Below are 26,275 nucleotides of genomic sequence, written 5' to 3' on the forward strand. Positions count from 1 at the left end.
AAAACATTAGCTGGGCATGGTGGTGCGTGCCTATAATCCCAGCTACTCAGGAGGCTGAGGCAGGAGAATTGCCTGAACCCAGGAGGAGGAGGTTGCGGTGAGCTGAGATCGCGCCATTGCACTCCAGCCTGGGTAACATGAGTGAAACTCCGTCTCAAAAAAAAAAAAAAAAAAGAAAAGTATAACAGTCCAATCAGTTACCAAGTTCTGTCAGTTCTGCTTTCTAAACAAGCTTCGAATCCATTCATTTCTTTATCCTCACATGAACTACGTTAGTTCAGTCTCCCATCGTCTTGGACTCTGATGATAGCAAGGGCTTCCTATATCAACTCTTGCTTCATAGGACACATTGTACACATGGTAGATGGACTTATTTTCTCAGAATACAATCTAATCATGATATTTCTGTGGTTAAACCTTTCAGTGCTTCCCATAGCATCCACCCTAAAGGGCAGAATCAATAAACTGTGTCATAAGGCCATCCATGATCTGGCCTCTGCCTGACTCTCTAGGCCCTTCCTGAGTCCATTGTCCTGCAGCTATTTCTTTTTTTTTTTTTTTCTTTTGGCCTGGTACCCTGTCTCTACACTCCCTCCCATCTCTTCTCACTCCCACGCTCCTCCCCTTTGCTTACTGAAGTTCTGCTCATTGGTTGGGTCTCAAATTTCATGATTAAGCTTTTCATCATTTGGTCTAAGTTAGGTTTGTGCATTATATACTTTCAAAGCCCCTGTACTTCTCTCACTTATATTTATCAGATCAGTGTGCATCTTCCTATAAGACTACAATCTCCATGAGTGTCTGCCCTATTTTTAACTTGAACCCCAGCACCCAGTGCAGAGACTGGTACAGAATAGGTACTCAGAGAATGCTGTTGACCAACTAACTGATCCTTTATTCTCTTCTCTTCCCCCAAAAAGCATACCTAACTGACCTCCCAACCAAGGTTCCACTCATCAAAATCCCATCCATCCTCCATCAAAACCATGTTTGTACCTTCTCCTTTTAATTAGACCTTTACTTTTCTTGAGATCATATATCAGACTTTAATTACAGTTATTTGTTTATAGAATTCTAAATTACTATTGGGGGAACACATTCTAGAAAAAATAAAGTCTTTTAGAAAAGTTTTATTATAATAACTGTGTATTTAAAAAACCACCAATTATTACGATTGCCTTCATTTTAACAAAACAGGAATTTCTGGAAGCTATGGCTGGTAAATTATTTCTTTTTTGCAAGCAGAATGTCTGGCACATAACAGGCATTTAACAAATGTTGAGTTATAATGTAGTGAAATAAGTCCACACTTTGAAATTGGATACTGTTGGGTTCAAATCCTCATCAACTGTGAAACAGTAGATATTTACCAAGCCTCAGGAATAATAATATAAAACAGGAATGATAATATAAAACTTATCAGGATATTGAGGGAGTTAATGAAGATAATTTACAGAGCAAAAGTTATATAATTAGTAGTAATTACTATGACTTTCCAACTGTATTACCTCTACTCCCTTCTTAACAAACAAGGTAGGTGCTTAGTTCTTTCTTGATGTTGTTTTGAAACTGAATGAAAAAGTTTGATAAAGACAAAGCCTAACATTAAACAGAAGCTAAAACCTATAAAAGGAGCATTGAAGGGACTGCACAGTTTTCTTTACTATGCCCCTTTGCTCCTTTCTACCCATTTCACTCCTATCCAAAAATAAATAAATAAATAAATAAATAAACGAACAAAAAAGCCCACACACATCGACAGGTGAAAAGCAGCAAGATAATAGAAGGAATTGTATATTATCTAAAATCACCAGAAAGGCCTGGAAATTATATACAACCTAAATTACACCACCTGAGGCCATTCTGTGCTCAGGAGAAAAGCTGGCAGGGGCAATGTTAAGAGTTCAGCTGTTTCTCTTGAGGTTTATCTGCAATGCAGATTTTTCCAAGCTTTTCCTCGCTGTTGCAGCCTCCAGACCCACCAGCTGCTCTCAGTCCTCCCAGCTGGCTTAATAGGATTTGTCTTCTCTATAGCCTGTTTCCGGGGTTGTCTACCAACAGCACAGATTCGGGTAGACAGCTTTCCCTCCTAACTAGTGTCAAAATCCCTACCAATTCCCCAAATGGCAAAGATCCATTATCACCTGTCTCAAAGAAAGGATTATTTTTTTCTGCTTTCTGCCTCTAGCCACATACATAGATGTTATCTTTTGTAAAAGTCCTCAGTCAGTCCCTATTAAGGGCAAACCTCCTTGTAGGGCCGACAGAGCCAGGACATGGTGGGTGAGCTGAGAGACAGCTGCCTTGAATTTGCAGGCTTCCCCAGGTGTTAGTGCTAGTAGGCTACCTGATTTCAAATGCTTCCCCTTTCTTTCCTTCTCCGTAGGAGTAATGTCTGTTCCATCATTTGAGCCAGGATTGTGACCATGTAGCCTTTTCTGTAGGTTAAACTTACAGTTTCTTTCACACACAGATTCTTGCTCAGGTTTTTATGACTAAGCAAGACCCACTGTTGAGAAGCTAATTGCTCAGGTCAGTTCAGGATTAGACTTCTCACATTGACAGCTGTATGCTCTTGGCAGGTTACTCTGTAGGGGCAGTTTTCTCACCAGTAAATTTCAATAATACTTACCTCATAGACTTGTGAAGAATGAATGCCATATTGACTGTAAAATACTTAGTCAAGTGCTAGGCACTTCAACATGGGCAATAAATGATGACTGGTATTCTAATTATTTACAGTTATACTTACATTAGAAAAATTTTTATTTTTATTTAGTAATTAAAACTTTATAGTTATGGATAGTCAATCCTTTCTAGTTTTTCCTCATTTTTTTCCTTTTTTCAAGTTATAATAATGTAGGATTTTATTTTTAGGACATTTTCATGAAGAAGTATCTCATTCCTTTCTACATCTTACATAAAAATCTCTTGTTAGGCTTAACTCCAACCACATTTCACACTTCAGGCATATGAGTTTTTTAACTAGAGAAAAAATACTGTTTATTTTAAAGATATTGAATAATCTTTGACATGAAAAACATGGCTTTAATTGTTCATTGTTTATAAAGAGAACTTCTATAAATGATATCTGAAATGCAGTGAGCTTGCAAGTCAATAGGCTATAAAGGTGTGGTCCTGGGAGGTTTTTTTTTTTTTTTTTTTTTTTTTTTTAATGTTTTCCCCTTGTGCTGCCAATAACTTACTAAATGCATAAATCAGAGAAATGCTAATTTATTCTGGGTTTCATCAGTAGTGATTTTTGTATAGTACAAATCAGTTCTTGGGAATTTGAATCACATTGGTTGCAGTATATTTTTCTGTTATATGGGACATACAGATAGAAAGGATAAAGGATATTCAACATCCTAATCTCCTTTGAAGGAGTACTACTTATATATACATTTTTAATTAATCTTGATTTTTAAAGTCTTACCCTTTGTATCTACAAAATAAAATTAAATTGCCAAAGAGACTCTACTTAATGACATTTAAGAAAGGAGGCTGTTTACTTGTGTGGCATGCATGAACTCTTCCAAGCTTCAAGGTCTGTTTTAATAAAGCCCTCTTTGCACAGACATTATGTGTGAAAAGTCTCCCAAACTAATTTATGCACACCTGACTCAAGCAAATACCATTATTGTTGTTTTTCTAAACTGCTTGTCACCTTTTGAATTTTATCTAGTTTGAAAAGGAAATTGACCAATATGCCTTAGCTTCGGTTTTTTTTTTTTTTTTTTAGCTCAAACAAGACTCAACTATGCATATTCTTTCTATATTCCTCTCAAATGGAACAAATCAATCTCAGTCAAAAAGAAAACTGTTGGGAGAGTGCATTTACTATTTGGATTAACAATATCATTGGCTTTAAAGACAAACGTAAAAACTATTAGGATTTTTGTCTTCAAATATATTTGGATAGAATTAACAAAGGATGCAAAGGTATAGTTGGCTACCCATCCAGTCATAAAATAAATGCTGCTGATCATGAATTGCATTTCATTTCACATGCTTCTCTTCAGGCAGGCTGACAGTCACCTTGGCTTCTTTTAGCTGTCAGAAGGATTGAGCCTTTTATAAACTCACTAGATTAGAATCCCAGCACTTTGAACAGCTGGTGTAAATAGGAACATAAATACAGAAATATATTCTAAGTTTCTGTTACTAATCTTAATGATTAATATCCACTATCAATAAAAAGTACACAGTCACACTGTGAATCTATTTTGATGAACTCAGAACAGAAACCAGCTCTCCTGACAACTGATAGAGACCAAGAAGACTCAAGTTCTTCTGAGAACCCTACTGGATTCTGAGCACGCCAAAACTGGACCAACTCTCCAACAGAATTTATGAAAATGTGAAGAGCTGCCTGTGGGCCTTGGGGCACTTCTCTAAATCAATATTACACATTATAATTCTCTGCCAAACCTTAAAATGGCTTCAGAGCTTGTACTGTTATCTGGAAATAAGAGCTAGGCTTCAATACTTTGGTGACTGCAGGTCTCTGGTAGCCCTAGGAGGAAGGCTAATGACTCTCAGGCAGGCATCTCAAACTCATAAATCAGTGGCTTGCAGTGAAGCCATTTATAATATATACCAATTAACCACAAATATAGAAAAGAGATAAGGCATTCATAATCGCCAGCTGTGCACAGCCATGTTTTCACTTAGCTCCAATCCAGAGCCAAATTGCCTTTAAGTGTGGAGAGAATAGTATTTGGTTGAATAGAATTGCCTGTTTAAACTGACCTGAAGCAACAAATTTAGGGGGTTCAGAAACCCCTTGGTTTATTTAGAACCTAAATTACACCGTGGAATCTAAAAGAACATGTAGGCACAACTATTATTTTTTTCTACCTACCATGTTTCCCATGAAAGATACCCTAGAAAACCATGACACTCATTGAAAATCACAGAGAAAGCTTTACCATTTTCAGTGTGCCTTCATAGTCATTGTCTCATTTGATGTAGAAACTTTAGGAGGGTGGGGCTTATCACAAAGGATTAACAGATTGTGCATGAACAATCTGCCCCCAGTGATGTTCCATTTACCTTTTATATGTAGAAGAGGAAAGCAGGCATGGAGTAACCATCGAAGCAAGCATTTCAAAGCTTTCTGCATGCCGGTGGGCAGATCCTTATGCTCAATAGATGTTAATAGCTAAGAAGGGGTTACTCCCAATCTTGAATCCCTGTGAGGTGTGAGATTTCTCATCTTTTTATATCCTTTTTTTCTTGGCCACATAACAGAATAGCCATGACTTTTCACATTTTTGACAGAATATCTCTCAACTTTTTGGAATACAATGTGATAAAAGGTATCTTTTTTAGTAACAGTTTCAATCTTTTCATCAGTGGAAAAAACCACAATTGCTCTTAGTGGTTTCAAAGTTGATCTATCTGTCTAAGGGCTATATGTGCTCTGGTAGGGGAAAAAAACGAGAAAAGTTTGTGTAATGCCAAGGTAAAGCCACAGTGTCCTACTTTTGCTGATGGAGGAATGTGCAATTGTGTGGAGGGACATTACAAATTCTAGTTAGCTGAGGGTTCTGCCTTGCTGACCTGCAGTAGGTCTCATCATCTCCTGGAGGATTTTGTTTTGCATCCTGTGTTGCATTTACTAGTTTGTACCAGTTTGCATTAATTTATCCATGAGATTCACTGGATCTCTATGGAAGTAAGAAGGAGTGGTGCCAAAAAGAAGGCTATAGATTAGGGTAGGGCCCAAGAAAGATGAACAGATTTTTGGAATGTTTGCATTTATTTAATCACAGCTTCAATTCCATTTTCCAAGTAGTTACTGATGTGTTCACTAAGTCTGTACCCTGTACCCTTGAAACAAGAATGCTGCATAAATCCTTATCTTAATCTGCACTAATCCAGATGAGCTAATTGGGTAGTTTGGCTCTTTAGTTACCTAAAGTGACCTTAACACAGGGTGTTCAGTGCCCTATCTGCATAATCATAAACTGTAGCAAAAAGGTTTTTGCTCTTGGTCTAAAGAAACTCACCAATATTCATTTTGGTGATACATTCGTTCTCTAAGTATGACCATCAGCAATTCAATGTAGTTAGAACTAAGAAAAGGGAGATCCCCTTAAGTGTAACTACCTTGCTTTATCTTGGAAGTCTTTAAAAAGGATTTGCATAAAACAGTTTTTGGTATTTCAATGGAGTAACCTACAGTAACAGTCTGTTTTATGGAGGTCTTTTCAAATTGTACACATAGGCAGGCCCACACTCCTGCGCACATGCTTTTTGTTTGTGCAGAGAACACTGTTGGGTTCTTTTATTGCTTAAGCAAGAATAACAAATAATTATCCTGCCATAAAGGAAAATACTGATAATTATAGTTTGCCAAGCATGTTGTATAAGCGGACAGGATAGACAAAGTGTTAGTGTTGGCAGATCCCAAAACAGAATACTTCTGCAGACTGAAATGAACTCTCGCACATTTAATGGCCTCCCATAAAAATGCTAAAAACTTTAGAGGCTGTTGAACAAAGTCTGATGGTTATGGTATATTGTATGTAACCAAAGAGATGAAGATTTTAAACATAGTTGGGAATTTACCACTGTGTTTTAGTTTGTGTAGCAGAAATATACTAGAAGAGTATATGAGTATGTATGCAAATGTGAATAAATAAGCTCTGAAAGAAAATTATTTATATAAAGGTAGCTAGGCTGTTTTAGAAAACATTTTAAAAATACAGTTTTTGCTAGCTACTGTTCATTAGTAGTCCTCTCAACAAACGTATTTTGGTGAGACTCATTTCAGTATCTTAAAGTTTTGTGTGACTTTTAGATAGCACTTATGGAAATAGATTTGTTCAAAATTAGATTTTTTGGCAGAAAATATATACAAGAGAACCTCATTATCTAGTAATAATTGTTGTCACAGAAGGAAACATTTAAAGCAAATCTTCCTCAAACGCAGATCAAATTTTATTAAAAATATAGTGAAGAAAAGTTTGAGGCAATGTTTAGGTTGAAAAAATAAAGTTAGATCCTATAACAATAAGGTTATTGTAACTATGAATATAAATGTTTGTATTATAATTGCAACTGTATGCTTATTATAAGAAAAAGGAATGAATTGAGTTTGTTTGGTTTTATTGAGAGCAACTTCCCCACAAGTTTTATTAGAATGTAGTTTAGCATCCTTAATGCTACTTTTGGCTTTTTAAGCATGTTCCTTAAAAAGGCTATTTTGGTAAGAATATTTAAGTATTTACTCAATTTTTCATAGATTTTTAAAAACTAGTGTGATACAGAAATAATTATTTATTTAAGTGAATATTGTGCCCTTGCCCTGTGGTTTTCCCTTTTTCACTGGTAACCAGTCTAAACATGTCAGATCTTCATGTTCCCATGATTTGCCTATTATCTGAGTACCTCTCCACCATTGCCTTAGACTTGCAATTTAAATTAACAGTTGAGTAGTATCCTGTTTGTGTTGTGTTGTCAGATATTAGCATCTTCAGACAAGCAAGTGAAAATCTACTCAAGAGAAAAGACCCTGACCTTTTGAGAAGGGATAAAAGTTAGTGTTAACTAACTTTTAGATAGACAGATGCATGTTCATGTAAATACTCATTTAATAAATGGTCAGTTTTTTAATGACTATGTTCATGTTATGATAAGAGGGCCCCATAGAAACAAATTTTTCAAATGTGTAAAATAACCTTCCTCACCAAAATCATATATCAAGCCTTTTCTTTAAGAGAGCATCCATTTGGTACCACCAGAGAACTTTAATAAATTGTTCAGTCTTTTTTCTTGTTTCTGACTCTTTCAGAAAGTTACTTGAAGACTGTTTCTAAATATATGTCTATGGGTAAAAATATAAAACAAATGAAAAACTTGCAAGTGAGACTATTTACTTTTTAGGCAATGTATAGGGGAAGATTTTTCCTCTTGCTATTAACATGTGAAAAAAGAATAGAGAAACCAGGTGTTGTGGTGTGCACCTGTAATTCCAACACTTTGGGGGGCCGAGATGTGAGGATAGCTTGAGCCTGAAGATAGAAGCTACAGTGAGCTAAGATCACACCACTGCACCCCAGCCTGGGCAACAGAGTAAACCTTGTCTCAAAAAAAGGAGAGGGGCGGAAGTGGGGTTAAAAAATAGAGTAGATTCATTCTGTGGGCAAAGTCTAGTAAAAAACTAGGTAATAAGCATCTATCTCTATTAAGTTGGACATATAAAAGCTTTAGAAAAATCTATACCAATCCATTCTTTTGTTTTGATGATATTATTTTAAATATAGTAAATAATGATCACATTTGATAGTTGAGATCATGTCTATGAGTTATTTGATTTTGCATATATGATCCCTGTTTGGAGCTAAGTAACAGCATAATTAAATTTTCTTTTAAAGAAACAATAACAGCAGAAAGTCAAAAGCTAACTCAAGTAACAGGTGGTAAGAGTTTGATATCTGTATTTTAAGGCGACTCCACAGTAAATGAATAGCATTAATGATATTAAATATATCATTTTCTGTTATGTTCCTGTTTATCTTTAGCAGAAATATTTATTAACCTTAAGTGTATTTTGTAATTGTTTTATTGTTAATGATGAGAAAAACTAATAGCATCTACCAGTTAGTATAATAAGATAATAACCACAAAACTCGTCTACTCACCAACATGCTTCTTTGTTATAATATACATGTCCCAGATGCATTTCCAAATTGATGGCATTCCACTTTCAAATACAGCTGGGAACCATATAACCATTGGATATTATTTAACATTTAAAATACTTTCCAAAGTTGAAGATGTTTTGAATATTTAATTTTTTTTTTCTTTTAGTACTTAAGGAAACATACTGAAACACTGGGAGAAACCACTGGTCCATTGACTGCAGACCAAGAAGAATTAGTCAAGAGATAATATAAAATTTGATCCTAGGGTCAGTTCGTATCAAACAGATTTTGAAAGATGGTAAACTATTCCCTCCCTCTCAGATGTCTTCAACTTAACGTTTTGTTTGTTTGTTTGTTTGAGACAGAGGCTTATTCTGTCACCCAGGCTGGAGTGCTGTGGTGCAATCTCAGCTCACTGCAACCTCCGCCTCCTGGGTTCAAGCGAACCCACTGCTTCAGACTCCCAGTTAGCTGAAATTACAAGCATCCTCCACCACACCTGGCTAATTTTTATGTTTTTAGTAGAGATGGAGTTTCATCATGTTGGCCAGGCTGATCTCGAACTCCTGACCTCAAGTGTTCCACCCACATTAGCCTTCCAAAGTGCTGGGATTACTGTCATGAGCCACTGGGCCGACCTGAATATTAATACCATTAATGCCTAACCCAGTAGTGTGCTCTAGTGCTGGATCCTCACCAGTGGGGTACCCCCTTTACTCCGGAGTCCTCATTCTGAAAGCCCCAGTCTAAAAGTTTTTTGGTTAATTCTGCTAATATTGCTAACTACCACCTTCTTATTCCTTTTGCTAGTTAAACTCCTCTAACATGTCTACTCCATTTATTGTCTCATCTCTTATCTGTCACCCTCTTTTCTTGGCATTTTGCTAGATTACTTTTTCACCCCATTACATGCTAGAAATGTTTTCTGAGAGATCTCCTGTGATCATCTTATTTAAAAATGGAATAGTTGCCTTTTACTTTATTTTGAATGGCCTCTCTTTGCTACAGTAATGATGCAGTGGAAAGAATGTGAAAACTTGATTTCACTCTTGACTTTACTGTGCACCACTGACTGTGAGACCTTGGGCAAGTTATGAGACATCAAATGTCTGATACAAAGATTAAATACTGTACTCATATATAAGAGGATATTATTAGTGGCTACCCATTTCTCCTTGGAATCTTTTTTTTTTTTTTAATGGAGCCAGTATCTTGCTCTGTTACCCAGGATAGTGTGCAGTGGCACCATCATAGCTCACTGCAGCCTTGAATTCCTAAGCTCAAGTATCCTCCCACCTCAGCCTCCTGAATAGCTGGGCTGCTGGAATGTGCCACCATGCCTAGCTAATTTTTTTTCTTTTGTAGAGATGGGATCTCCTATGTTGCCCAGGCTGGGGAATCTACTTTTATTTGACTCTTCAGTGTTAATTGTATTGTTTTTACTGGCTTTTCCTCATCCTGCCACTCTATCATTGATCTATATCTCAAGACTATTGGCCTTTCCTAAGATTCTTGTTCCACATATTTGATGAGGTCATCCATTTCAATTCTAGATTAATCTTTGTGAAACACAACTAATTATATCTTAGCCTAAAACCTGAAATTCTTCTTAATGAAGAATAAATATGCATTCCTCCAATTAGGATTCCAACCCTTCTGTTATATGACCGCTACCTATATTTTCATTTCTATCTCCCGCTATTCTCTGTTGTGTGCCAGCAACCTGTACTTCTCATTGCCCCTTTGCTTCTGCTGTTTCCTCAGTTTCTTCTTTTGCCCTTCATTCCCTGCTTGCCCAAATTATGTGTAACTTTACAAAGCTCATCTTAAATACCATGCTGTCCAGAATAATTAAAATTGAATATATTATCTGATTCACATAGCCTGACACATACTTTTTCTTCCATGCTCTCACCCTATATACTTTGTGTTAATTACCATCACAGATTTGATTATATATAAGCTTCTTGAAATCAGGAAGGGTGTTTCATGCATTTTTTAACAAGACCTAAGTAGGGGTGCAATTCAATGCCTAATATATAGTAACAAATGTATATTCATTCTGAATATTTTGTTTTATAAAGGAACATTTTTCCCATTGCTCAGTCTTAAAATGCTGAAAAATTAAAATTCCAAAAATTAATATTCACTGAATTAATTTTTGATTTCTCTATCAAAATCATGAATTAACATAGGTCGTTGGGTCATTAATTTTGTTTTAAAATAACAGCTATATTGAGTAAGATATAATTCACATATAAAAATTCACCCTTTTAAATTAAACAGTTCAGTGATTTTTAGTGTACTAACAGAGTTATGCAAGTATGTCTATTATCTAATTTTAGAAGATTTTAATCACGCCCTCCCCAATGGAAACCCATCAGCAGCCAATCAAATTCTGCCTCACCTCTATCCTAGACAACCTCTAATCTACTCTCTATGGATTTGTTACTTCTTCTGGACATTTCATATAATTAATACAATAGGTGGTCTTTTGTAGGAGGCCTCTGCCATTTAGCATCATATTTTCAGTGTTCATCCACGTATGATGGATGAACTTCACTGCTTTTTGTGGAAGAATAATATTTCATTGAATGGATATGCCAGGTTTTATTAATTCATTCATCAGTTGGTGGACATTTAAGTTGCTGAGTCATTGATTCTTTTTTTAAACTGTAAAGAAACCCAGTGGTTATTTGGCCCAGTATGTTCCTTTTAATACATGTGAGATTGTGTTCCAAAGTGGTATTGCTAGTCTTACATAGTTATTGCACTTATTATTATTTTAGATGCTGGGTTGGTACAACACATGCATTCATGTACTTTTCTACTCATTCTTTCATATATGTAATAAATACTTATGGACCACTAAGTGTTTATGATCCAGATAAGCAAAAATAATTATGGTTCATGTCCTCATGAGGTTCACAGTTTAATTGGGAATAAGCTTTTATTCAAATAATCACATAAATAAATACAAAATTAGAAGCATGGCAAGAGCTATAAAGGAAAGATTGAGGAACTGACTTTGTCAAGGAGAATATTTTAACTGCAATCTATGGATAAGCAATAATTCCCTATGTAAAGAGTGAAAAGAACATTCCAAGCAGAGCAAGAGCACACACAAAGGCCCTGGCTATAGGAGCATGGCTTATAAGAGAAGTGACAGAAGGCAATGTAACAGGAAAGGTGAGTGTAGGGGAAGCATGTGTGGAATGAGGCTGGAAAGTAAGATTAAATGATGCCAGGTCTTCCAGGACAAGGGAAGGGTTTTACTCATTTTCTGGAGAGTTTTGGACCACTGAAGTATTTTAATCCTAGCAATAACGCAAGCGAAAAAAAAAAAAAAAACGTGCATTCTTTTTGCTTTTTTTCTCCCAGGGCTTAGCTGTATTAAGAAAGGCGAAATTGGCTGGATGATACGTATCTTTTCTGCCAAAACTTGTGGTAGAATCTGCGGCATTTCAAGTTTCCTTTTTATGTGTTTACCAAATAACTTGTTATCCAAAGTAAAAACTTGTATTATTTTCACAGGATAAACAGCCTCCTTATTAGAATTCTCCAATTCAATTTTGTAAAGAATTACTCTTTCCAATTTTTTTACAGAATAAGTAATCACAGGTGCTTGGAAAGTATTATAATAAATATATAAAGGTCACATTTTTTCATTATACAATAAACATGTTTTAGACCTGTGAATTCTACAGGTACAGAAACAATTATCTAAATTGCAAATAGTTAATGCCTAATTCTTTAGCCTAGGTGCTTTTGACTTGAGAGCCATTCCTCCCAGGCACAATATGAATGGGACTCAGGAAGCTTTTGTAAAAATAATATTAAGCTTTTGTAAAAATAAAGGTCATACCTGCATGGACATGAATCCAAAGCTTTCATTAAATTCTACAAAGAATCTGTCATACACAAAAAAAGTTAAAAACTAGGGTTTTTGAGAGTGGAAAATAATCTATAAGTTACCAGAAAAAAAATATTTGGTCACCTTTTATACTACTTAGAGAAGTTTAAACCTATACCGTTACAAAAAATGACAATAAATATTTAATAGTTATTATATAAGCTAATATCTTGAAAACAATATTCTCTTTTTTTTAAAGTACGGTCCTCAGATCATACTCAGGGATTATAGTGAGTAATTCTAAGGAATGTAGATTCCTGGACTCACTACAGACATTTGGAATCAGAATCCTTGGAATAGAACTCAGAACTCCGGACTTTTAACCAGGATCCCAGGTGATTTTGGTGCCAGCACATGTTTAGAAAGGTAACATAGTAAATAACAGCATTCTTTCTCTGTTCAGTTTTTGAAAAACCAAATTTATCCAATTCATTGAGTTATATAATAATAGAACCATGTAATCAACACTGAAATATATGTGTGTGTGTGTGTGTGTGTGTGTGTGTGTGTGTGTGTGTGTGTATAACATAATTTACAATTTAAAGATGAAGAAATTATGGATCAATGAAATTAAATAACTTGCCAAATGGAGATCTGGCTTTGTTTATACTCTGTCATAAAGGCTCTTGCTGTAACTGCTATAAGTTTCCTACTGTAAGAAGAATTCAGAAAAAAAAAAAGCTTCTTTTAGAAAAGTGGAGTTATATGAGTCCACAACAGTCTCAGTCAACATCCGCTGAAACTCATGATCATCAACAAACTTGAAGATTTATAAAGAACAAAGTATAACACATGAGTCTCTCTTGCCAAGCACAACTGTCTGACACTTTCTAAAAGAAGTTCTTAGAGGTAACACTTTACAGGCAGGAAAAGTGTAAAAATGAGAAAATTTGCTCCAAGTTGTTACAATTTAACAAGCAGAGAATATAAATCAAAAGCAAAATATTACAGTATGTAAAGTAACCCTAAAATCTATTAGCATATATGTATCACTAACAAATTTAAATAAAATAAATAAAGCTCCATCTAACTCTTTAAAGGAGCTGGAAAAAGATGGGTCTGTTAGGTTGCTTTAAGACATGAGCTTTAATAACCGTCTTACCTAAGAGAGATGGCTCCGTGATATGTGTGTGCTCCATCACATGAATTGCATTTCATTTCATGCAGCACCTTTATTGGACATTAATAATAAAACTATTGAATTTAAAAACAAATTCTGAAATCAACTCTGTTTTATAGGACTTTGCTAGAAAAGAGCTCTTTGCCAATGTAATATGACTTATTCATAAAATATTTTGAGAGTGAAAAGATACAAATTTTCTAGTTATTTATTTCTAGTTTCTAGTTATAATTTTAAAATGTTTGCATTTCAGTAATGAAGTCATGGGGTTAAAAATTTAATTTGACTTTTAAGGTGGCTTTATCACAATAACACTGATTTCTTCTAAAGTATCTTTACATTTTACTTCTTTTTGAAAAAAAATGATTTTAATTCAAATTATTTAAGAGAAAAGATTGTTCCTTTATATGAGGCTAAAAACCAACTCTCCAGGAAATTGCAAGCTAGAATTTTTTTCTGGGCCTGTTGTAACTGAGTTTGCCAGCTGCCATATGACAGCAGAAATAATATTTCTTATGATGCCATTGAAAAGTGCTATTCAGCAGGCAGCGATAGCAAGTAATGTATTAAATGAATGAGAGAACTATTAAATACATTATTTCAAGGCTTTTAGGTGATGCTATAGATGACCAATATTTGAGAATATTTTGGGAAATGAATAGTAAATGTCTTTTTTGGTCGTGCATTGACTCCTCTGTGATGTGGGAACATAATATTAGAACGAGTTTCATAGGAAATCTTATTTAGGGACAGAGAATGCTATAACTTCCTTTGGATACTTAAGGATCCTTATCTTTTGGTTTAGCAGTGGCATTATGTGTGTTTTCTTATTAACACAATAGAAATCTGCATTACTGGTTTTAGTGTTATTTCAGTTATATCAGGATCTAATGAAACATGGCAAATTCATGGCTGCTTGCTACTGTAATAAATTATTGGAGACTATTGCTAAGATTACCTTCTACTAGATCAGCTTCTCTTACTCCCACTGTGCACATCAGTTGATCTCCAGATGATCAGTTAGAGTACTTTAAGAGCTTGAAGTAGGCTTGCTGTGCATAGGGAAAGCATATTCTGTTTATGCTAACTAGATAGAACCACGCAAAACATGAGACAAAGAGAAAGCCACAAATGGCTTCCAATCTCTTAATGTGTCTTTTTAAATCTTTTGTGTCTTAAGATCTTTTAAATCTTAATGTGTCTTTTTTCATAGCTGCATGGGTTTTATTTTAGCTGAATGACTCTGTTTGGAATTAACATTAGGAAATAGAATGAATGTGAAATGGCAAACATAAAATCGTAAACAAAAGTAAACAAAACCCACTATCCTATAGGATCTGTAGTCTTTCATTAAGAAAGTGCCTCCAAAATCTTCCTTAGAGACAAAGCACCTACTACAGGTGAAATCATGCAAGTCACTAGTTGCTGGGGTGAACCCACAGTGCAGGTTGCTAGCTTTGCAGTGTTGGGAAGGCCCCAGATGGATCAAGGAGCTCAGTGAGGGTAGTGGAGAGCAGGCTTACACTTGGAGTCTTGGAGTTAGACCACTCAAAGACTGGGACTTTTCGATTGTAGTGTAGTTATTCCAAGCCACAATTTTAAAAGATAAAACATTTTAAAGTCTATCAACTATTCATTGGCTTAAAGTAGCTCTAAAAAACATTCTAACAGTGTGAGGTTGAAACCTACCTTTGAAGCAGACTTTTGTGCCTGCAAATACTAAAGGTAGCTGATGTAGTCCCAGATGAGCCCAGGGTAACCCAAGCAAGGAGTCAGCAGCTCTCGCATTCCTTTGGAACAACAATAATTATAGCCGCTGGAATATTTGCAGCCTCACTGGCTCACTTGCTACGTTTTTAAGCCCAGACTTTAATTTTATTTTTATGTTTTTGTATAAATCAGACACATGTGGCTTAATTATAGACATTAAGTGGCTACTAGAAGCTTTAGATGAAAGCTTTTCAATACTGTGCGATGCCTGGGTTCTCTGGTGTCCTCCTCGCTCTGCAGTTTCTGTCTCTTTGTGCCCCTCCTCCTGTGTTGATTTCTGCACTCCTCCTTCCTCCATTCTGACTGCCCTTCATCTCAGTGGTGCCTATTTACTTAAATCTAAGCCAATTAAATACAACATAATAATAGAACATCCTTCTGCAAAGAGCACAAAGGATGGGGAATTGCATGGCCACTGACTAAATAAAAGAAGAAAGAGGAAAAAAATTCTTAAAAGCAATCCCCAGCAGAGATGATGGATCTACTCTTCCTTTGCCTCCTATTTCTAGGGAGGCAACCTCTTCTTCGTTGCTTCCAGCAATCTCTATGGTAAGTCCTACCCTTTTCTTTGGTAAAATCTTAATGATATGTCATCATGTATATTTCCAAAATTACTGATGTGAGAATTATTGTATTATGCATACAGGAATATGGTTATGGAATTTCCAGAACACTTGGGAGTGATAACATTGTAGATTGAGATATATTTCAAGGCTTGCTTTTATGCTAATACATTTTCTGAGCCACTCAATTAAGAGATACTCACTTTTTAAAATGGTTTATTACAAGCAATTGCTTTAGTAATAAAATGTTGGCTGCCACTGTTAAAAAAATAATTTGGGGAGGAAGAAAAGATATTTCATATTAGCATCACAGAAGGGGGAGGGGAGGGTGCCAGCTTAGTTCCTACTGTGCTAATTAAGTGATCTTGCATTGCCTCTTGAACAACATGCAGCAAAAGATGAAGAACTCAAATCAGCTGGAGATCACCCTTAATTGTAAACTTTTCCGTAAGACTCCAGTGAGTTCATGAACTCCCTCTGCTTCTAGAGCTTTTAGCTTTTCAGGCTAAAAGCAGATTTTTCATAATTTAATTTTTCTGGTCAGATGACTGTAGCACAGTCTGTATTTCCCCTCTCTCTGGTGTGGTCCCCTTTCCTAAATTCATGACTTTCCAAATTATCCACGATCAGGAATTTCAAAGGGTGTGGAGCTCAGGCAAAGAACATCATCAGTCAGCTGAATTCCAGTTTCTATAGACCACAGCTGGAATCTGAATGCTCACATTGACCTCAAAAATAGCATGGTTCTCTCTCTCCTGTGCTCAGCCAAATTCGTCCTCAGTGAAATCTCAGTATGTGGCTGCAGGTTGACAGATGGCTCCCAGCAGGTGAACGCAGGGTTATTAGTAAGTGAAATGCATTCTTTCTTTGCCACAATCCTTCTCAAAGACAACCTCCTGTCTTAAGAACCTTACAAAAGGCTTTTAGATGCTAAGCAAAACTCAAGAGTTGAAGCTGAGAAACCACAGATTAACATAACCATAGGGTTTCTGCTCCAGTTAATACATAGTTTCTTCATGAGAGAGTACAGTAGTGCTAAGTGGTAAAAGAAAATATCATTTAAAGACTGATATTGACACTTTGCAAATTTTCACAATTGTCAAAGCACTTTTCCAAACACATAACTTCATTTAATCCTTACAATAAGTCTTTAGAGGAAGTCTCATTAACAGTCTTTATTTCAAGAGTGGCAGGAGGCAACCAAATGCCTAGGCAGATAGGGGTGGGTCCCCAGAGAAATGCTACCTCCAAGCCAAAGACAGTAAAAAGCCTGAAAGCCAAGCTACAAGTTAAATCCTCTGATGGTATTGGGAACTTGTCTTTTTGTTTGGTGTACTTTCCTCTGATTTGTCCCTACCCTTCACTTATTTTACATATACCCACCCTTTCCTCTTTGATCTTTCCATGCTGTCATGCCCACTCTTGAGTGGTGTCTTCACATTAACCTTTTTTGCATATTCACAAACCAATCAGCATGCACTCCCCATTCTGAGTTCATAAAAGGCCCCAGACCCAGCCACACAGGGAGAACTTTCCCACCTTCAGTGAGGGCACCATCCCTCCCCCATCACACATTCCCTCTCCACTGAAAGCTGTTTTCATTGTTCAATAAAATTCTTCTCCTCCCTCCTCATCCTTCAATGTCCTGCTGTGTATCCTCATTCTTCTTGGGCACGGTACAAGAGTTCGGGAACCACCAAACACAGGTACAAGCTATAACAACGGTGAGATGGGGCACACCAGCATGGCCAAGTGAGACCTGGGTGGGATGTCACTGGCTGGGGGTCCCCAGCTTGCAAAGTGATCAAGAAGAAAAATCCTATACCAATTTTATTGCTAACAGTGACGAACCAAAAATTCAGAAGGCTTATCCAATATTACACTGCCAGTAAATTTTCAAATTCAGCTTCTAAAGTTTGAGTTCTTTTTACTTCAAAGACCAAATTTGATTAATTCCTAGTCAGAATGGTTAGTAAAATAAAATACCATCATTTATTAACTCATTCATTAGACCTTTACTAACCTGCTTACAAAAGGGAAGCATTAAGCAAGGTGTAAGGAGATTTCATTGCTTATAACAGAGGAGCTCATCTACACAAAGTTAACCAATACTAAGCACGCCTTTCCGTTTTTTGCGATACATCTCTCAATTGTTCATTCACTAGTTGAATAGTTACTGAACAAGTATTTGCTACCAAACAGGGGGTGTAGTGTAATAAGAAAACAGTCACCGACTTTCTAGAGCATACATATTCATTGGGGTGGAGTAGGACAGACATTAAACAAATAAATAATATGCATTGTTTGTGATAGTGTATGAAAACAGACACTGGGATGAATATGTATTAGTCTGCCCAGCCTACCATAAAAGAACACCACAGAATGGGGGGATTAGGTTCAATGAAGCATGGCCAGCCATATAGAAATATGATTGGACAAAAAGGATATTATCTCATAATAATAGACTAGGCGGGGGGGACCCAGAAAGACCTGTCTGTTCAGATTCTTCATGGCCTTTATGCAACATTCCTTCCTTCCATTAAACAAGGTAGGTCAAAGAATTTCTTTGTGGCAAATTCTTACACAGAAAGGCAGAGTGGGGGGAATACAGTATGGGGAGTTATAGTGATATTTTTAGGTTTTATGACTGGCTGGGAAAAGGGGGCTCTGGTTTCTATGACCTACTTTAAGGAATAGATTCTAGTTTCTATGGCTTGTCTTAGAGAAGAATGAGGCTGAGAGACAGACAAAAGGATGGGAGAAGATCAGAAAGAAACTTTGCTTCCTAGGCCGTTATTTTGGATTGTTTTCTGAGCCCCAGCATTAGCCAATGAGCAGAGTAAGGGGGATTATGGATGAAAAATTACCAAGAGACAAGTGTAGGTTGATTCATGCCAAACCTACCTAATCAGGTTCTTGCTGTAGGCAGACCAAAGATACACATCAAATGGGGGGGATAAGAAACTCAATCAGATATCCAGCGTGATCAGATGTCAAGGGTGAAGGATTCTCTCTAAACTGATTTTAGATTCTTGCTCCAAGAATCCAAAGGAACCAAAGTCAAGTCTTCTAGTTAAGAAGAGGGTTTAGAGGAGCTTGGCTAAAGTCTAGTCAAGGAGAGACTCTTTGGTTTTTTGTGTTCATGGAGAGAAAAGGAGATCTGGTGTCTCCTCCTCTTCTTATAAGGACTCACCTCTATTGGATTAGGGCCCTACCTTTATGACCTCATCTAACCTTAATCACCTCCCTAAAGGCCTTATCTCCAAATATAATCACATTAGCAGTAAGGACTTCAATATATGAATATTGGGGGTTGGGGAGGATACAGTACAATTCATAAAGGGTATAAATTAATAACTCTTCAGAGACACTTTGGCAGTATTTTTGAAGTCTGTTGTGTACTTATATGGTTTAACATTTTTATCCTGCATGTTTTTTACTTTAAATTCAAAATACTATGAAAAAAATAGTTTATATATTTAATAGACACTAATGGCTTTTAGAATTGAAATAAAGCAGAATAAAAGTTGGGGACATGAATTTCTTTCAAGAAGTCTTAATTAACAATATATGGGAGTTTACATGAATATCAAATAAATGTAATAAACAAGAACCATGAATCTGTGAACAGAAACATTCCTGGAGTGGTTGGGGAATGGAAGAGTTCATGGAGAACACTTCAATTGCATGAGGAATTGAAAAATCTAGAGAAAGGAAGAGAGGAAGGGAGCAGGGGAGACAGGGAGAGAGAAAGAAGAGGATTTTGCAGGAAAGGAGAGAAATATAAAGACCGGTCCAGATGCGCAGTGGCTCATACCTATAATCCCAGCACTTTGGGAGGCCAAGGAGGGTAGATCACCTGAAGTCAGGAGTTAAGAGCAGCCTGGCTAACATAGTGAAACCCGTGTCTACTAGAAATACAAAAAATACAAAAAATTTTGTGGGTGGGCACCTGTAATCCCAGCTGCGAGGGAGGCTGAGGCAGGAGAATCACTTGAACCCAGGAGGCAGAGGTTGCAGTGAGCTGAGATCATGCCATTGCACTCCAGCCTGGGCAACAAGAGTGAAACTCTGTCTCAAAAAAAAAAAAAAAGAAATATGAAATATAAAGATGGAATTAATAGGTCTGCAAAAGAACTAGTCTAAGAAAATGTGAGTGTTTGTAACAGAAAGTTCAGGATGGATGCATTATAGTCACAATATAAAAGTTCTTGAGACTAAGCCAAGAAATTCAGATTTTGTCATTTTGAAAAAACAGTTTTGACCATGAGAACTACTAATAAGTCACTAAGTGATATTCCGGCAAGATAAGTCTTATGGCAACATGTGAACCTGCTTGGTTTCCTTTGATCCTTGCCCAGTTGTTTCCTCCTTCTACCACATGAACCTGGGTACCTGCATTAATTTATTCTACCATTTTTTAAAGATTGGTGTTCTGTTAGAATGGCTGTTATCAAAAAGACAATAAGTGTTGGAGAGGATGTGGAGAAAAGGAAACACTTGCCCACTGTTGGTGGGAATATAAATTAGTACAGCCATTGTGGAGAACAGTATGGAGGTTCTTCAAAAAATTAAAAATAGAACTATCATATGATCTAGCAATCCTACTACTGGATATATATCCAAAGAAACTGAAATCAAATGTCTAAGAGATACCTGCACTCCTATGTTTATTGCAGCATTATTCACAATAGCCAAGATATGGAATCAGCCTGTGTCCATCAACTGATGAATGGATAAAGAAAATATGGGATATGTACATAATGAAATATCATTCAGCCATAACAAAGAAACAGATTTGCAACTACTTGGATAAACTTGGAGGGTATTATGTTAAATGAAATAAGACAGACACAGAAAGACAAATTCCTTATGGTCTTAACTTGTATGTGAAATCTTTAAATGTTGATCTCATAGAAGTAGAGAGTAGAATGGTGGTTGTCAGGGGCTGGGGCAGTGATATTGGGGGTATGTTGGAGAGATGTTGCTCAAAGGTAACAAAGTTTCTGTTTGGTAGGGGAAATAAATTCAAGAGATCTATTATACAATATGGTGACTGCAGTTAATAACAACATATTATATTGAAAAATGCTAACAGAATAGATTCTAAGTATTCTCACCACAAAAAATGACAATGACATGAGGTAGTACATATGATAGCAAGCTTGATTTTGCCATTCTACAATGTATACATATTTCAAAGCATCATATTGTACATGATAAATATATATAATTTTATCTGTTAATTGAATAAATAAATAAAAGGCTGGTGTTTTGTATGCAACTTACAGACAAATGAACAGATGGCTTTCTGTCAAGCAAAGAAGTGTTATATTTCTTCAGCTATATTCTGATGCTGAGCAGAAAACAGCAGTGTAGTATATAAATAAGCAAAAACACTGACGCATGTGCCCCATTGCTGCCCAAGGTTCTCTATATTGCAGTGCCAATTCATATTTTATTTATAAAATTATATATATATATATATTTAATCAGAGTCAGCATATGCTAATAATTTGGCAAAGTAAGTTTTGAGCTGATATCACCAAGCATTGTTATTTTCAGGACCCATCCATCATACTTATTCATCCTTAAGGTAGAAATATTTATTGCTCACCAGATATCAGATATCTACTTATCCCCCATGTTTCTCCACCCTTTGTATTTAAGCAACATGTTCAGTCCAGTGGATTGTAAGAGGAGGTGATGTGTGTCACTTCCTCGTTAAGGCATTTAAGAGCCTGTGCTCAGCCCTCCAGATATCTTCTTTCCCTGCTGCTGTAATCCTGAACGCTATGAGTTGAGCCACAAGAAGGATGTACCTAGATCGCTCCGTCACTACATGAAAGAGAAGTGGCCTGGAGAATCTCCCTACTCACATTAGGATTTGTGTACACAGGTTATAACCTTTATTGTGTAAAGCCTCTGAGACTTAAGCCTTACTTTTCTGACTAATCTAATTGTTTATCCTTCACCTACTTATATACTATTTTTACTGCCTTGAATTATGTTGAGATGCTTCAGACAAGGCTAGATCTTTACTACTAAATCAGCTTAACCCAGCCTGTTAGTCCTCTGCAGTAGCCTGGAGCTACTGGATTTAGACAGGAAAGGAGATCATTCTAACTGTCTACCTCACCCAAGTTCTCTGCTCCACTAAAGACCATATGTTATTTGAATAGGGATTTGCCAACAGCTCTTAATTCTTTCAAGTTATATTTTGAAATAAGTTTCCTTTGCAAGAAACATAAGTTTCTCTTAAAAGGAACTTTGACAAAAGCTCCACGAAAGAAAGATTATTTCTCTGATATATTCAATTGTCACTGCCTTTGGTACACCATGACTTCCTTCTACTCACAAATAAGTAGATAACTAATTCTATTAACAAGCACATTAGGGAATAGAAATGGTTTAGTAGCATGTTAGACTAAATGATTTTATGTTGGCATCTGCTCTCCTATTTAAAAGACTGCTTGGATAATGGATATTTTCCCAATTGTTTGAGAAATTCAGTCTTCTATAGCTAAAATCTTGTTATCCTGGACAAGTGCACTAAATTACATGAATCACTCAAAATCTTGGTAGATCAGATTGATAGTGGAAGTGGAGTACAATGTTATTGTTGTTTATTTGAGAATTGACTGAACAGCCTAATGCTAGTCATTGAGATTAAGTTTAGCCTTTAGAAACACTATTCTGAAGCCGGGCACAGTGGCTTATGCCTATAATCCCAGCACCTTGGGAGGCCAAGGTGGATGAATCATCTGAGGTCAGGAGTTCAAGACCAGACTGACCAACATGGTGAAACCCCATCTCTATTAGAAATACAAAAATTAGTTGCAAATTGTGATACATGCCTGTAATCCCAGCTACTCAGGGGGCTGAGGCACAAGAATCACTTGAACCTGGGAGGCAGAGATTGCAATGAGCTGAGATCATGCCATTGCACTCCAGCCTGGCAGACCTGGGCAATAAGAGTGAACCTCTGCCTCAAAAGAAAGAAAGAGAAAGAAAAAGGAAGGAAGGGAGGGAAAAGAGAGAAAGAAAAGAGAGACAGAGAGGGAGAGACAGAGAGTGAGGGAGGGAGGGTATTCAGGATGCCATCAACTTCAGGCATTTCAATATATTTTTTATTTTTTTTTTTTTTGAGAGAGATAGTCTTGCTCTGTCACCCAGGCTGGAGTGCAATGGCGCGATCTCAGTTCACTGCAACCTCGGCCTCCCAGATTCAAGAGATTCTTTTGCCTCAGCTTCCTGAGTAGCTGAGATTACAGGCGTGTACCACCATGTCCAGCTAATTTTCGTATTTTTAATAGAGATGGGGATTTGCCATGTTGGCCAGGCTGGTCTTGAACTTCTGACTTCAGGTGATCCACCTGCCTCGGCACCCAGTCAATGCTTTGCTTATCTGGCAAAGTCTATCAAACATGAGATTTAAAAACTAAATGATACTTATGGGAGAATGTGTTTCAAAAGAAAATAAAGAGTATATCCTGGCTCAACAATCCAGGGAAGATTTTATCTTGTTGACTTTGTTGTTTAATAAAACACGAGCTCTTACATCAGTTGAGAAAACCACACCATGGCAATATTTTCTCCAGGAGACTCTGAAAATCTGCATGAATTTATCATTCTAACTTCAATGCTGCGGGAAGTAAATAACTTGGACATAAATATGCCAACAGCCAAACATATATGCAGCCTAAGACTATTGCATGCATATCCTATTTTATGGAGTAACCAGGGGATAAAAGCTGACTTATTATAGCTGAACAATTATTTTGGGTTCCTTATTAAATGATTTATTCAGCTTACTTTGTGATGCCAATGTGCAGTGTACATCGTATTCTCTCCCTTATGTAGGCTAACTCTTAAATATAATTGTTAACCAGTTGACTTTGTCACGTGTTGTTAAGTCATGATTCTCAACAGTGTTCATATTTGGCTCTAAAAGGTTCTGGAAGGTGGCATCTACCAGGTGGTAAACCTGGTAGAAATGATAAAATGGGAGGCAGAACTGTGGCTGAGTATATTACAGTTTGTTCAAGAAGCTGTATATGCTGAATAATAAAAGTACTTTGTAGGTACTTCTAGTAAATTGAAAGTTGCCATCAGTGAAATATCACTCCTCAGAGAAGCCACAAGCCCTTATACTCAAAACTGTCCCTAGCCAGAGTCAAAGAACCAAAACCAGTTCTCAGCGTCTGTGGAGTTGGTATGTAGCTAAAACATTGGGGCACTTTCTAGCTTGGTGATGCTGGGAAGGACACTTAAACTCTCTTGGCCTGTTTTCTCATCTGTGAAATGGGGACGATAATAGACGATGGTAGTGAGGAATAACTTAATACATATGAAGTGCTTGGATCATTGTCTGGCACAAAATAAATTCTGTGTAAATGTTTGCTAATACTATTTTAGGCATGTTGCAGCTACTCTATATAAAGTGATGCTAAAACTGTGCCATCAATGTAACAAAAATTAATGTTAAAGTAATGTAATGCTATTTATATGGGTAAAATGATTACTTCTGACTAACCTATGTTAATTTAAAATTTTATATGCCTTGTGGAATAGGCCATAAGTTGCTCTTTGAAAATAAATTCCAGATAGCATGTATCTCTTTCTCATAAAGCTAGAAAAATATAGTTATTTCTATTTTTTATAATAAAACCTCATAAAAATCAAGATTATGTGAAAATTGGGCATTCTTTTAATGACTAATAGGTACTGAGTGCCCTGAATTTTTTAATAATCATCTCATCCTTTGGCCAGGAATTTCCCAGTTCTTTTGGGATGAAATAAGCTTTTAAATGTTTACGGTTAGAATTTAACTTTCATTCATATATAACTACTGAGTTAGTTTTTGGAAAGACTAAAAGGATTTTTTTAGTGGTGTTTTTAATATTACTCAAATAATGAACATACTCTTTGATATCAGATAAGTTAAATGTTTTCTGTAAATGGCCAGATAGTAAATATTTTGAGCTTTGTAGGCCATATATCTGTCAAAACCATTCAACTCTGGCATTATGGCATGAAAGCAGCCATATACCGCACGGAAGTGTGTGGGAGTGGCTATGTGCCAATAGCACTGTACGTAGAAACAGCAGGATGGTTCTGGCCCATGGACCATAGTTTCCTGATTCATATTTTATAAAATTCATTTTTTTTCTTATTTTTGCTAGGGTAAAAGACATACACATAAAATGTGTACTCACTTATCCATATGCATGTGTGCTTACTTAAAAATCATGAGGATGAAGTACAAAAAAACAGGCACTTTAAGAAATTTAAGAAAAATATATAATTTCAAGAGAAAATAAAACATGATATTTTAGCCAGCATTCATTTGTTAAGTACGCAAAGACTCTTTCATCTGAATAAGCTCCAGAGCTGGCCTACCATTTTACTTTAGTTCTAAAACCAACCTAGAAGGTTTAATTTACTTATAATCAAAACTATCCTTAAAAATTCTCTAAATAGTCTTAAGTTATTGTGTATAGAACTATGTACTATATTGTTATATATATTTTAAATGTGAGAACCACTGAGCTGGACTAAAGAAAAAAAAAGCTGTGTGCAAAGAATTAGATGGTCAAATCTTTCTTTTTAAAATAGTTATTCAAATTATTACAGGGAATGGACAATTCTACCATGTTTTTTCTTGCCTGCAGACATTTTTATAAATGTTTATTTAAATGTTAAGCCTTTCTAACTTGAATATGTACTAATAGGACTTGTTTGCTCCTGCACCATATTTTCTGCTTTTGAATCAACCTTTGTCTGCTCATATCCATATACACATTGGTCTTTAGAGGCTCATAGAGAAAAATTGAGCCATCTGCATCTTGTCTTTCCAATTTGCATTTCCTACTGGGTCTTAAAGAAGAGTTCATAGCTATCAGAGTTTGAGTCTGGGTTCCTTACCTGTAGAGCAACATCTTCCTTGAGGATATCATGGGGCCCACCCTACTAGAAGTAAAATCACACAGGTCCTGACAAAATGCATGGGGATACATAGATTTAGACAACTAAGAGAGCTGGACTTTAAAATGGGCCTCAGCTCTGCAATCCCTTATGTATTATGCATCCTTTGTAGTCCTTGTAGATGAAGTAGTCCTCCTGAATGGCTTATGAAGTAGAAAACGAGCATAGTGCTTTCTAGTAATTCTACTTATTTCTACGTACCACTCCAGGAAGAAGTATTCTGTATTGTTTTAAGTGGAGTTCCTAAGCAGAACTACTAATCCAGAAT

General features: G+C 36.2%; 1 protein-coding gene across 27 annotated transcripts in view; it reads left to right on the forward strand.

Annotated features, from left to right (window-relative positions):
- MAP2 (microtubule associated protein 2) overlaps positions 1-26,275 on the forward strand; it is a 303,522-nt gene that overhangs the window by 170,394 nt on the left and 106,853 nt on the right. The gene's annotated exons all lie outside the window — the stretch shown is intronic.

Source organism: Cebus imitator, unplaced genomic scaffold, assembly GCF_001604975.1.
Source record: "Cebus imitator isolate Cc_AM_T3 unplaced genomic scaffold, Cebus_imitator-1.0 Scaffold191, whole genome shotgun sequence".
NCBI classification, from domain to species: domain Eukaryota; kingdom Metazoa; phylum Chordata; class Mammalia; order Primates; family Cebidae; genus Cebus; species Cebus imitator.